This window comes from Desmodus rotundus, chromosome 1 (genome assembly GCF_022682495.2).
Source record: "Desmodus rotundus isolate HL8 chromosome 1, HLdesRot8A.1, whole genome shotgun sequence".
NCBI lineage: Eukaryota > Metazoa > Chordata > Mammalia > Chiroptera > Phyllostomidae > Desmodus > Desmodus rotundus.
Genome location: NC_071387.1, coordinates 85,476,003 through 85,490,578, shown reverse-complemented (window position 1 = coordinate 85,490,578; position 14,576 = coordinate 85,476,003).

Here is a 14,576-nt window from a genome sequence, read left to right as displayed (position 1 = left end):
CAAAATGAGATAGTTATTAAGAAATAGGAAGATTAGCCAGGTTGAGCGCCAGCCTGTGAACCAAAGGGTCACTGGTTCGATTCCCAGTCAGGGCACATGCCTGGGTTGCAGGCCAGGTCCCCAGTAGGGGGCATGTGAAGGTAACCACACATTGACTTTTCTCTCTCTCTCTTTCTCCCTCCCTTCCCCTCTCTCTAAAAATAAATAAATAAAATCTTTTAAAAAAAGAAATAGGAAGATTAGATATCTAGGAGTATAGATTCAAATGAGAAGAGCAAGAAAGAGATACCCCAGGATAACATCCCATCTGGGTGATTTCACACCAGCACCATTTGGGTGTCATGTTTCTTATCAATAAGGTGGGGAGAGGGTTGAAGAGAACCCTCTAATGCTGAATATTCCATATGTCTATGTTTTAGTTATTTATGCTATGTAACAAATTGCCACAAAAGAGCTGTTTAAAAAAACATACATTTATTATCTCAAAGTGTATGTGGGCAGGAATCTGTGCACTACATAGATAGGTCTGCTTCACAGGGTCTTAGAAAGCTGCAGTCAGGGTGTCAGACAGGAATGGATTCTCATCAGACACTCCACTGGGGAAGGATCTACTTCCAACTGGACCACTGTAAAGTCTGTCCACAGCCTATGTATTCAAACTCTCATAACACAAAAGCACAATTTCTTTAAATCTGCAAGGTGGACTATAAGCCAAATCTGGAGGGCTGTTGCCAGGAAGGCTGGGCTCAATTGAGAGGCAAACAAGAATGTGATCCATTGGCAGAAAAGCCCACTAGGTTTCACAAAGCAACTGAGATTCAAGGGCAGCTATGTGAGGGATCTCTATACCAGAGGAGCAAAACTTTAACGATGAGATGGGAGAAAGCTAGTTTCTTTTCCTTCTTTCTTCTTAAAACAGGTATAAGGCAGACACAGTTTCTTTATTTCTGTGAGATTTTAAAATAATAATCCACTCCACTCTACTGCACTTAGTAGATCGCTGATTGCCCAGCATCTGAGAGTGAAGCCTGGTATTCATGAAGCTCACTTGGCTACTACAATGTGCATAATAAAGAAAGCAGGGATAAATAATCCACACATGAATTTTTCTTAGATGTTATAAACAAAGATTGAGAGAAAGCCTTAGGGAAATAAAACTTTTCTCATCTAGTTTTTCAGTTTCTTTAGAAAAAAAAATACATTATTCAAAAAATAGTGTGGAAATATCTCATTATTCTTTCTGGAGTTATATCTTACAGGCAATATCCTGTTTTGACAGTGTGTTCTGAGTTTGAAGAGTCCGTGACTATTAACTGTTGTCATACCAGATTCTTCTTATATTTTAACAGTTTATAAAGCAAGAAACAGCATATTGTCTACCTTTTTGGCTTCTTCTCTACATCTAGTACAGTTTCTTTTCCTTCCCCCCTCCCCTCCCCTCCCTCCCTTCCTTCCTTCCATTACTTTTTTTGTACAATCATTTCCTTTCGTTTTCCACTCAAATGGACCTTTTGCTACTCAAACACAGGCTTTTATCTCATTCAACAGACTAACTGCAGAACATTTTGTCAAATGCTGTCTGGACTTATTCACCAAATAATAAAGTGACACAAAAGAGAGTCACTTTACTGCAACCTCAGGCTTTATTTTTGGTTGCCTGGAGTTTCCGTTTGGGTAAATTTTATTCAATGAACCTGCCTGGCTTTAGAGATCTTCATTCTTTTTTATCTAGTTTAGTAGCCTGTTGTAAATTTTGTCTTTAATAGGTTCATACTATAAAATATATATGAATAGTTCAGAATTACAAAACAAGAAAGATAACTTAGAGAATATACCTATAAAAGCACTGGGAAATAAACAGGAATGCTATCTATACTTCATAGATTTTTTTATCTATGACTTTTTTGTGAAAAATGCAATGTTTGGAACCACATGACACTATTCTAATGCTTATTAGCAAATGCCATAGATTGTAAGTGCTATAATTTGTTCTATAGCTTATCACCATTTAAAATGGCATTTTGAAAGATAAAACTGTAAAACAGTATTGGATAATATTCTTCAAAAGACTGCGTAATAAATTCTCATGGTAAAGCCACTGTTATTGACATGTTGGAGAGGTTGGAAAAGTTTTTGAGGGGATCCAGGACATACCTTAAATAACCCAGCCTTCAGATATCATTCTAATCAAGTGTAAACAGAATTAGAACTGTTGATTTGAAAGGACAGCAGGGGCCCACAATTAGCAGGAATGTAAAATTGAACAGAGCAGGTGCAGAATAGAAAGTGGAACCAGGAAGGAAATGGTATCCCCTAACCTTACCTCTGTTTTACTCTAAACTCTTTGTGAGAGTAAATTAACTTGCAGAGATTATTTAAGTTTTATTACTTGGAAACTCATGAGCACTCAGTGATATGGCCTAATCCTTCTGGCCAGTTTAAATGAATGAGACAAATTTAATGATATTCTCCATGGCAGTCTGTAGTTGTTACAGTGTTCTCTATAGTGCATGAACAGATCACAATTAGCATGTATCAAGCAGGTGAAGATAGCACAGCTCTGAAGTGGGGTTTTGGGGTGAGGATGTGTGTGCAAGAGTAATGGTGAGTGTGAAGGAGACCCTGAGTCCAGGTCTGCAGTAGGTTCCTTGTTTCATCCCTGCATCCGTTGACAAGGAGGTAAGTTTCAAACTAATCTCATCAGGAAACTTAAAGGGTCCTTGATGTCTTTTGACATGTTAGCATCCCACAACCCAGCACAGCCTCTCTCCTCCACCCATTTTCTCTAGAGATGAGACTGGATGTAATTTCTTGTTTGTCATCAACACTGGGTACAGAAGCACTGAATCACCTGCATTCCTGTCACCTTTTGTAGCAGTGACTCCACCTTCTCATGTAGCAACTCTTTCATCACCTGCTGACCATGGGCAATGAAATTATCAACGCAAAGTGTCCAGGTGGTATTTGCAGCTGCAAGTGCAGCAGGATGCTTACTTTGTTTTTCTGGTGGAAGCTCTGCCCAATGGGAGCCAGGACTTCTAATACAGCAGAGCCTATGTTTATAGGAGTGGAAGGATTTTTCTTTTCCTTTCTTTTTGAATTTCATTTCCCTTCTATTCTATACTTTTTTTTTACCTCCCTCCCTCTTTCATTACTTCTGTCCTATCAATCATATTGAGGAACAATGTCTCTGCCAGGAATGCCCACATCCTAAGTGCATAACTTGATAATTTGACAGGTATATATGCCTGTGTAAATACCACCCCAATCAAGATATAGAATACTACCATGATTCCCAATAAGTTCTCCTGGCCCATTTTGTAGGTCCAGGAGATAATAAGATTTTCAAGGAAGTCCTTTTCCTCAAGTGGTTGCTATCTAAATGGTGTTATAGGGCAGGTGGACTTTTCCTCCCACTTGCTGGTCAGAAGCCTGTGATTGGATTCTGGGTTTTGAGACCTGGGGTGTATGTTTCATCATTCTTCCAAATCAAGTGCTCAGTGTTAAAGACCATCTTGGAGGCATAATGGGCTGATAGTGAATTATTTTCAGTTTAATTAACAAAATGGACAAAGCAATCAGGAACTGCATGGCGGCATGAGACTAAGGAAATGGTTGCTGCCCTCCATTTCTGCCCTTCATAGCCTGGATCCTGGTTCTAATGAAGGCTGATGCCATTTCTGTGTGAAGGAGAATCTTCTACTCAACCCCTTTCATTTCTTAGCTTGATCTCCTTCTTTATTTTCTCTCAAAAGTGAGACTGGATTGCATAATTTTGAAAGGGAAGGGAAAAGAATTAGGGTTTCTTTTTTCAAGTTTGCCTATTTATCATCTTCCTGCCCCAGACCTTCTAAATTTTCATGGCTTTATTTCTGATCCCCAGCTCTATCCATCTTCACCCTACTCTGTTGTTCCCTCCTTTATTCTTCCCAGACAAGGAATTGGTAAGGTATGCTAGGAAGAGCGGGGGCCATGACTGACAGAAAAGGATTTGTTTAGAACGTAGGCCTGAGTTTGAGAGAATATTGAAAGAAGGGAAAGAAAGACGATCCAGACTGGGAAAGTGCAAATACAAAATATGAACAGTAGAGAATAGCCTGATGGTACAGGTTTGGAAAGTGTGAGAGGAGCACATTGCTTGTTGAAAGACTGTGGGCAAGTTATTTAATCACTTTGATCATCAATGTTCATATCAGGAAAATGGAAAATAATTAATACCTGAAGGAAAGATGGCGGTGAGATAGGTGGGAGCAGAGTCCACTCCCCCTGCACACGGGTGAAACACCTAGCCGATCTATTGAGGAACAAAGTGAACAGCCAACAGCACCCCAGCGTTTATGAAGATAGGAGACCAAAAATTATTGAGGACACTGAAAAAACGGAAGGTAAGGGAACTGCTTCAGGACAAAAAGGTTCCTGGGACCAGCACAGGGAATAGGGTGACTGCAGCCCCAGGCCCCTGCTCGCTGTACCTGCCTCAGGACTCCTAGGAGAGAGCTGGGTTAATGGCTCCCTCCCCTGCCAAACAGGGCTTGAGCAGCACCGAGAGAGACCTGGTTGCTTGAGGTCACAGGGGGGGGGAATAAGGACAAAGTGGTAAACCCACGGAGACCGTAGACTATGGGCGCCAGCTGGGGAGAGTTGAGAGTTGGGCCATGTGGGGCCCTGACCCGGAAAGGCCCTGGTCTAGCTGGAGAGGTGGGCTGTGCGAGAGGACAGGCCCTTCTTTGTACGGAGTGGCAGGACTGAGCAGGAGGACTTTCTCAAAAAGAAAAAGACCCTTGGGGGCACTTTGGGGAACTCTCCTGCAGCAGCACCTCCAGTCTCCTCTCCACCTGGCTATCCAGTGCTCCCACAGGGCTATGGGGGATATCAAGCCCAAATCCTAAGCACCAGAGGGAGAGTGCACACCATACTGAGACCACAGGCACCGACCGGGGAGAGTGCAACTCAGAGAGAAGTGAGATCAAAGACACCAGAGAGAAAGGAAGGACCTGTGCATGTGTACCCATAGCCTGGAGGAGGGTACAAGTTGTGAACACCAGGATACCTCCTGGAAGAGAAAACCCACCAACAAAGGTAATACCAACAGCTAACAACAGGAGAAGGTGAAGGAGGGAGTGAAAGTCACACTAACTCAATGCAGGACCTATCTGGAAATAAACTAAATAGTGAAGAAATTACTAAGAAACAAACAACTGAACAAGAGCAAGAGAAAAGCCTCAAAACCTTGTACATATGGAAGAATGAGCTCCAACACAACCTGCCCACATCTGCACAACAGAAAAGAAGAGGTGGGGGACAGATTGACCTTCAGATAACCAGCTGGTGGGAAGACCCACCAAAGAAAGTCTCAACAAGAACCCAAAACCAAAGACATAACAGAGCCAACATAAACCACAGCCCAAGATCAGTAAGATTGGGAGATCAAAGAGACTGTCCCACTATTCTCACAGGTATTCTAACACAGAAGTTCACACCATAAATCCAGGGGGACAGAACAGAGCAACTTAAGAAGCAGAGGCTAACAGGAAGAATCTCACAAACAATGGGAAGACAAAGAAACAAGCCCCAAATGCAAGGAAAGGAGGAAGTCTCAGAAACAATGCTAAATGAAAAAGAGGCAAGTCAACTACCAGATATTGAGTTCAAAGCATTGGTTACAAGGAAGCTTAATGAGCTGACACAGACTTACCAAAAAATACAGGGAAATTACAATGAACTCACTGTAAACTATATCAAAATAAAAAAGGAAATAGAAACTATCAACAAGGGCCAAGAGGAAATGAAGAATACAATTTCTGAACTGAAAAACACAGTAGAAGGAATCAAAAGCAGGCTCAATGAGGCAAAGAATCGGATCAGCGATCTGGAGGACAAGGTAGAAAAAAACACCTGAAATGAGCATGGAAAGGAAAAGAGGCTCAGAAAGAATGAAGAGGTAATAAGGGAAAGGCAGGACAACATGAAATGTAACAATATCCGTATAATAAGGATACCAGAAGGAGAAGAAGAAGAGTAAGGGATAGAAAACCTGTTTGAAAAAGTAATGACGGAAAATTTCCCTAATCTGATGAGAGAAAAAGTCACACAAATCCAGGAAACACAGAGTCCCAAGTAAGAGGAACCCAAAGAGGCCCACTGCAAGACACATAATAACTAAAATAGCACAATTCCAAAACAAAGAGAGGATCTTAAAGGCAGCAAGGGAGAAACAGGAAGTAACACACAAGGGAGCCCCAATAAGGTTAGCAACTGACTTCTCAATGGAAATGCTCCAAGCCAGAAGAGAATGGCAAAAAATATTCCAAGTCATGAGAACCAGAGGCCTGCAACCAAGAATGCTTTACCCAGCAAGGCTCTCAATCAACATAGAAGGCCAAATAAGGAGTTTCCCAGACAAAACAAGTCTAAAAGAATACACCTCCATGAAACCAGCTCTGCAAGAGATGCTAAAGGGACTGCTTTAAGGAAAGGTAGGAAAAGAGAGAGAAAGAGAGAAACATAGGTACAAAAAATCGGCAATGAATAAGTACCTTAAATGTAAATTGACTAAATGCTCCAATCAAAAGACATAGGATAGCTGAATGGATAAGAAAGCATGAGCCACACATATACTGCCTGCAAGAGACCCATCTCAGGAAAAAAGACCTACACAGACTGAAAGTGAAGAGCTGAAAACAAATTTTCCAAGCAAATGGTCAGGAAAAAAAAAAAGCAGGGGTAGCAATACTTATATCAGACAAAATAGACTTCAAAAACAGGGCCACAAAGAGAGACTCAGAAGGTCACTTCATCATACTCAAAGGAGGAATCCACCAAGGAGACATAAACATCGTAAATATATATGCTCCCAACATAGGAGCACCCAAATACATAAAGAAAATCTTGGAGGACTTCAACAAAGATATTGACAGCAATACAATTATAGTAAGAGATTTTAACACCCCACTGTCAAAAAATGTATAGATCTTCCAACCAAATTATAAACAAAGATACTGTGGCATTGAACAATGCCCTAGATGAAATGGACTAAACTGATATATAGAGAGCTTTTCATCCCAAAGAAGCAAAATACACATTCTTTTGAAATGTACATAGAACATTTTCAAAGATAGATCACATGATAGGACACAAAACAAGCCTCAACAAGTTCAAGAAAATTGAAATCATATCAAGCATTTTCTCCAACCACAAGGGACTGAAACTAGAAATAAATCTCAAGGAAAAAGACTCAAAACATATAAAACATGGAGCTTGAATAGCTTCATATTGAACAATGAATGGGTGAAGAATGAGATTAGGGAAGAAATCAAAAATTTTCTGGAAACAAATGAAAATGAACTCACAACAATCCAAACCTTTGGGACACAGCAAAGGCAGTCCTGAGAGGGAAGTTCATAGCAATACAGGCCTACATAAAATAATAGAAAGATTTCAAATAAACATCCTAACCCTACACCTACAAGAACTTGAGGAACAACAACAAAGACAACCCAGAGAAAGTACAAGGAAGGAAATAACCAAGATCAGAGCAGAATTAAATGACATAGAGATTAAAAACACGGTTGTAAGCACCAATGAATCCAGGAGCTGGTTCTTTGAAAAGAAACAAAATCAACAAGCCCTTAAGCAGGCTCATTAAGAAAAAAAAGTGAGAGGACCCAAATAAACGCAATCAGAAATGACAGAGGAGAGATTACAACTGATACCACAGAAATACAAAGGATTGTAAGAAATTACAATGAAGAACTATATGCCAAGAAATGTGAAAATCTAGATGAAATGGACAAATTTCTAGAAAAATATAATCTTCCAAAACTGAATGAAGAAGAAGCAGAAAAACCGAACAGACCAATAACACCTGAGGGAATTGAACAGTCATCAAAAAGCTTCCTACACATAAAAGCCCTGGACCAGATGGTTTCACAGGAGAATTCTACAGAGCATTAAGGGAGAGCAAACCCCCATCCTCCACAGATTGTTTCAAAAAATTCAAGAAGATGGAAGACTACAAAACTCGTCTTATGAAGCAAGCATGATCCTAATCCCAAAAGCAAATAAATACATAAGAAAAACAGAAAACTTCAGGCCATTATCGCTGATGAATATAGACGCTAAAATTCTCAACAAAATATTGGCAAACCGTATCCAGCAATATATTAAGAAGATCATACACCATGACCAAGTGGGATTCACCCCAGGGATTCAATGATGGTACGATATTTGCAAATCAATAAACATAATACACCACATAAACAAAAGCAAAGACAAAAACCACATAATCATATCAATAGAGGAAGAAAAAGCATTTGATAAATTACAGCACCTTTATTGTTAAAAAACATTTAGCAAAGTGGGAATAGAGGGAGATTTACTCGACATAATAAAGGCCATATATGAGAGACCTACAGTCAACAGCATACTCAATCGACAAAAACTAAAATTTTTCCCATTAAGATAAGGAACAAGACAAGGATGCCCTCTCTCACCACTTCTATTCAACATAGTATTGGAAGTCCTAGCCAAAGCAATCAGACAAGAAAAAGCAATAAAAGGCATCCAAATTGGAAAGGAGGAAATGAAACTGTCACTGTTTGCAGATGACATGATAGTGTACACGGAAAATCCTATAGACTCCACCAAAAAACTACTCGACCTAATAAATGAATTTGGCAAAACAGGTGGATACAAAGTCAATACTCAGAAATCAAAGGCATTCCTGTACACCAACAACGAAACTGCAGAAACAGAAATCAGGAAAAAAATCCCATTTGATATAGCAACAAGAAAAATAAAGTACCTAGGAATCAACCTAACCAAGGAGGTAAAAGACCTGTACTCAGAAAACTACACAACACTGAAGAAAGAAATGAAGGAAGACACAACCAAATGGAAGCATGTACCATGCTCATGGATTGGAAGAATTAACATCATCAAAATGGCCATATTACCCAAAGCAATGTATAGATTCAATGCAATCTCTATTAAAGTACCAGTGACATATTGCACAGATATAGAACAAACATTTCAGAAATTCATATGGAACCATAAACGGTCCCAAATACCTGCAGCAATTTTGAGAAAGAAGAACAAAGCAGGAGGGATGACAATACCTGATATCAAACTGTATTACAAGGCCACTGTAATCAAAACAGCCTGGTACTGGCATAAAAACAGCACATAGACCAATGGAACAGAACAGACAGCCCAGAAATAAACTCAAGTCTTTACGGTCAATTAATATTTGACAAAGGAGGCAGGAGCGTAAAACGGAGCAAAAACAGCCTCTTCAACAAATCATGTTGAGAGATCTGGACAGCTACATGCAAAAAAATGAAACTCAATCACCAACTTAGGCCATACACAAAAATAAATTCAAGGTGGATAAAAGACTTAAATATAAGTCGTAACACCATAAAAGTCCTAGAGGAAGACAATGACAGGAAAATCTCAGACATTCCATGCAGCAACATCCTCACAGACATTTCCCCTAAAGCAAGGGACATAAAGGAAAGAATAAACAAATGGAACCTCATCAAAATAAAAAGCTTCTGCATGGCTAAAGAAAACAGCATGAAAATGAAAAGAGAACCGACAGTATGGGAAAACATATTTGCCAATGATACCTCAGACAAGGGTTTGATCTCCAAAATATATAAAGAACTCACATGACTGCACTCCAGGAAGACAAAGAACCCAGTTTAAAAATGGGCAAAGGACTTGAACAGACACTTCTCCAAGGAAGACATACAGAGGGCCCAGAGACATATGAAAAGATGCTCAGCATCACTAGCCATCAGAGAGATGCAAATTAAAACCACAATGAGGTATCATCTCACATCGGTCAGAGTAGCCAACATAAACAAATCAACAAATGTTGGAGAGGATGTGGAGAAAAGGGAATCTTGGTACATTGTTGATGGGAATGCAGACTGGTGCAACCACTGTGGAAAACAGTATGGAATTTCCTCAGAAAACTAAAAATGGAACTGCCCTTTGTCCCAGCAATTCCACTGCTGGGATTATTCCCTAAGAACTCTGAATCACCAATCCAAAAGAACCTATGCAACCCAATGTTCATAGCAGCACAATCTACGATAGCCAAGTGCTGGAAGCAACCTAAGTGCCCATCAGCAAATGAGTGAATCCAAAAACTATGGTATATTTACACAATGGAATTCTACGCAGCAGAGAGAAAGAATGAGCTCATACCCTTTGCAACAGCATGGATGGAACTGGAGAGCATTGTGCTAAGTGAAATAAGCCAGGCGGTGAGGGACAAATACCGTATGATCTCACCTTTAACTGGAACATAATCAACAAAAGAAAAAGGGCAAACAAAATATAACCAGAGACGTTGAATTTAAGAACAATCTAACAATAACCAGAGGAGTGTGGGGAGGTGACAGTGAGGAGGGCGTTTTCAGGAACTACTATAAAACACACAGGGACAAAATAAGGGGGAGGTTGTAGGCAGGGGAGGGAGGTAGGTTTGGCTGGGGTGGGGTGGAGGGGTGCGAGAAAATGGGGGCAACTGTAACTGAACAACAATAAAAAATAATTTAAAAAATTTTTATAAAAGGAAATAATTGATACCTATGTGGAGGGTGGATGTGAGTATAGCTGACCTATGTAAAGTCTGTATAATGTGAATGGTGTTCATGAAGTGATGTGACATGATGGCTATTATTAAAATGGGATATGGTCAGGAGAAAAGAGAACAGTCTGGCTGAGGAAAGTGTAAGCATGCAGAATTTGAAGAATCCATAGGAACCAATTCATGGAATATCATTAACTGATATAATTTCTTTTAAAATCAGCTCCTACCTATCAAACCCTCTTAAAAATGACATAAATGGATGTATGCCACTTGCATTTTGAGATTTTCACTTAAATAATAAGGAGCTAAATGCAATCACTACTGCTGTGTTTCTATGTATTTAATAGGTCAGCATACCTCATTATTATGACTAAGGCAATGAAAGAAAAATTTGTTGAATGACTCTTGACCCTAATACAGTATGACTTCCTGTTGTGACAAGAGGGTATTTATTATGATGGTTTGGGGAGAGTGCTAATGTTACTGAGAAATTGACCTTAAAGAATAATGAGTATGAAAGTAACTTCCAAGGGTAACATACTCAACAAATATTTACTCAACAGACATTTATGGAGTATGTGGTGTGTGGCAAGGTCTCTGTCAGGCTTTCTGCCCTGTTCTACCCCTCTTCATCCAAGAGTGCTCTCTAGAGTTACAGATGGAAAATGCCCAAGTTTATGACTGAATTTATTTCTAGTAAAGTGTCTTGTTTCTTCCTTTATTTGGTATATATCAGCTTGTCCTATATAAACTGTTTATTATATTGACAATATCTCCCCCAAGTTATTTTCTTCATTTTGACCATTTTATGGAGACATAAGTGACCTATGAGAGAACACATATATTTGCTAAATTTTGACAAATCTATACAGCCATTAAACCATCATCACCAGGAGAACCAAGATGGCGGTGTAGGTAGACACACTGCGTCTCCTCGCACAACCAGAACTGACAGAAAATCGAACGGCAGGGAAGTCCGACACCAAGTAGATAAAAAAGAAACATACATCCAGACTGGTAGGTGGGGCGGAGACAGGGACTGGGGCAGAGAGGACTCGCGTGGCTGTGGCAGGACCAAGACTGGTGGAGTGAGGGACGAATGGGGCAGGCATTCTAACCACTGGCAGACCCTGTGGCTCCACATTCATGCACAGATAAACCGGACAAACGGCGGGGAGCAAAGCAGACTGTGCAACCCAGGGCTCCAGCGTGGGGAAATAAAGCCTCAAACCTCTGATTGAAAACGCCCCTGGGTGTGGGGGCGGCAGCAGGAGAAACTCCCAGCCTCACAGGAGAGGTCGTTGGAGAGACCCACAGGGTTCTAGGGAGTGCACATGCCCACCCACTTGGGAACCAGCATCAGAGGGGCCCAGTTTGATTGTGGGTAGCAGAGTGAAAGACTGAAACCTGGTGGAGAGGGGAGCGGGCGCCATTGCTCCCTCTCAGCCCCTCCCCCACGTATAGTCTCACAGCACAGGGACCAGGGCTACCCCGCCCCTGGGAACACTTAAGGCTCCGCCCCTTTAAGTAACAGACTCACCAAGACAAAAAAAAAAAAAAATGCCCAAATGACAGAACACTTCAAAGCTCCAGAAAAAATACAACTAAGCGAGGAAGAGATAGCCAACCTATCAGATGCACAGTTCAAAACACTGTTTATCAAGACGCTCACAGAATTGGTTGAATCTGTTCGAAAACCAGATGAAAAAATGAAGCTTATGCTAAGAGAAACAAAGGAAAAGGTACAGGGAACCAGTACTGATGCGAAGGAAACTGGGACTCAAATCAATGATGTGGACCAGAAGGAAGAAAGAAACATCCAACCAGAAAAGAATGAAGAAACAAGAATTTGGAAAAATGAGGAGAGGCTTAGGAATCTCCAGGACATCTTCAAACGTTCCAACATCCGAATTATAGGGGTGCCAGAAGGAGAAGAGGAAGAACCAAAAATTGAAAACTTATTTGAACAAATAATGAAGGAGAACTTCCCCAGTCTGGCAAAGGAAATAGACTTCCAGGAAGTCCAGGAAGCTCAGAGAGTCCCAAAGAAGCTGGACCCAAGGAGGAACACACCAAGGCACATCATAATTACATTACCCAGGATTAAGCAGAAGGAGAGAATCTTAGAAGCAGCAAGAGAAAAGGACACAGTTACCTGCAAAGGAGTTCCCATAAGACTGTCAGCTGATTTCTCAAAAGAGACCTTACAGGCAAGAAGGGGCTGGCAAGAAGTATTCCAAGTCATGAAAGGCAAGGACCTACATCCAAGATTACTGTATCCAGCAAAGCTATCATTTAGAATGGAGGGAAGATAAAGTGCTTCTCAGATAAGGTCAAGTTAAAGGAGTTCATCATCACCAAGCCCTTATTGTATGAAATGTTAAAGGGACTTAACTAAGAAAAAGAAGATAAAAAATATGAACAGTAAAAATGAGAGCAAACTCACAGTTATTAACAACCACACCTAAAACAAAAACAAAAGCAAACTAAGCCAACAACTAGAGCAGGAATGGAACCACAGAAATGGAGATCAGATGGAGGGTTGTCAATAGGGGAGTGGGAGGGGGAGAGAGGGGGGAAAAGTACAGAGAATAAGCAGCATAAATGATAGGTGGAAAATAGACCGTGGGGGAGTAACAATAGTGTAGGAAATGTAGAAGCCAAAGAACTTATAAGTATGACCCATGGACATGAACTATAGGGGGGGAATACGGGAGGGAGGGGGTGGGCAGGATGGAGTGGAGTGAGGGGGGCGGGAAGTGGGACAACTGTAATAGCATAATCAATAAATATATTTAAAAAATAAAAAAATAATTTGCACTTCTATATGGACAATGAACAAAAACTTACACTCTGAAAACTATAAAATATTTTTTTTAAAATTTCAAAAATTTAAATAATTAGAAAAAAATCTATGTTCATAGATTGGAAGACTTAATATTGTTAGATTGCAATAGTTTCCAAACTGATATATAGATTCAACACAGTCCTTATCAGAATCCCAGGTGACTCGTTTGTAGAAATTAACAAACTGATTCTAAAATTCATATGGAACTTCCAGCCAAGATGGAGGCCCAGGTAGATACACTTTGCCTCTTCACATAACCAAAAGAAGCACAACAACAAATTCAAAACAAAAAATAAGCAGAACTGCCAGAAAATCAAAATGTATGGAATTTCGACAACCAAGGAGTCAAAGAGGAAACATTTATCAAGACCAGTAAAAGAGGTGGAGACGGGCAGCCACAATGGAGAGGACTTGCGGAGAGGCAGCAGCTTGAGGACAGGCAGCAGCTTGAGCAGCTTGAGGGCAGGCAAGGTGGTGGCTAGCAGAATGGGAAGTCCCAATTTGTGTGCAGATAAATGGGAGGAACAACTGGGAAGCAAGATAGACCCCAAAATCCAGGGTTCCAGTGCCAGGAAATAAAACCTCAACACTTCTGACTGAAAAAAACCTGTGGGGGTTGAGGCAGCATGAGAAACTCGCAGCTTCACAGGAGAGTTCATTGGAGAGACCCATAGGGTCCCAGAACGTACACAAACCTACCCACCCAGGAATCTATACCAGAAGGGCCCAATTTGCTTGTGGGTAGTAGAGGAAGTTACTGAAGCTGTCCAAGAGCTGAGCACACAGCATTGTTCCCTCTTGGACTCCTCCCCCACATACAGCACCACAACACAGCGATGTAGGTTGTCCCTCTCTGTTGACTACCTAAGGCTCATCCCTTACTACCTAACACGTATGCCTACACCTGAAACAAATATGGTCCAAATGAAAGAACAGGTCAAAGCTCCAGAAAAAATACAACTAAGTGATGAAGAGATAGCCAGTGAATCACTTCAAAACACTGGAAATCAGGATGCTCACAGAAATGGTTGAATATGGTCACAAAATACAGGAAAAAGTGAAGGCTATGAAAAGTGAAATAAAGGAAAATGTACAGGGAACCAACAGTGATGGGAAGGAAACCAG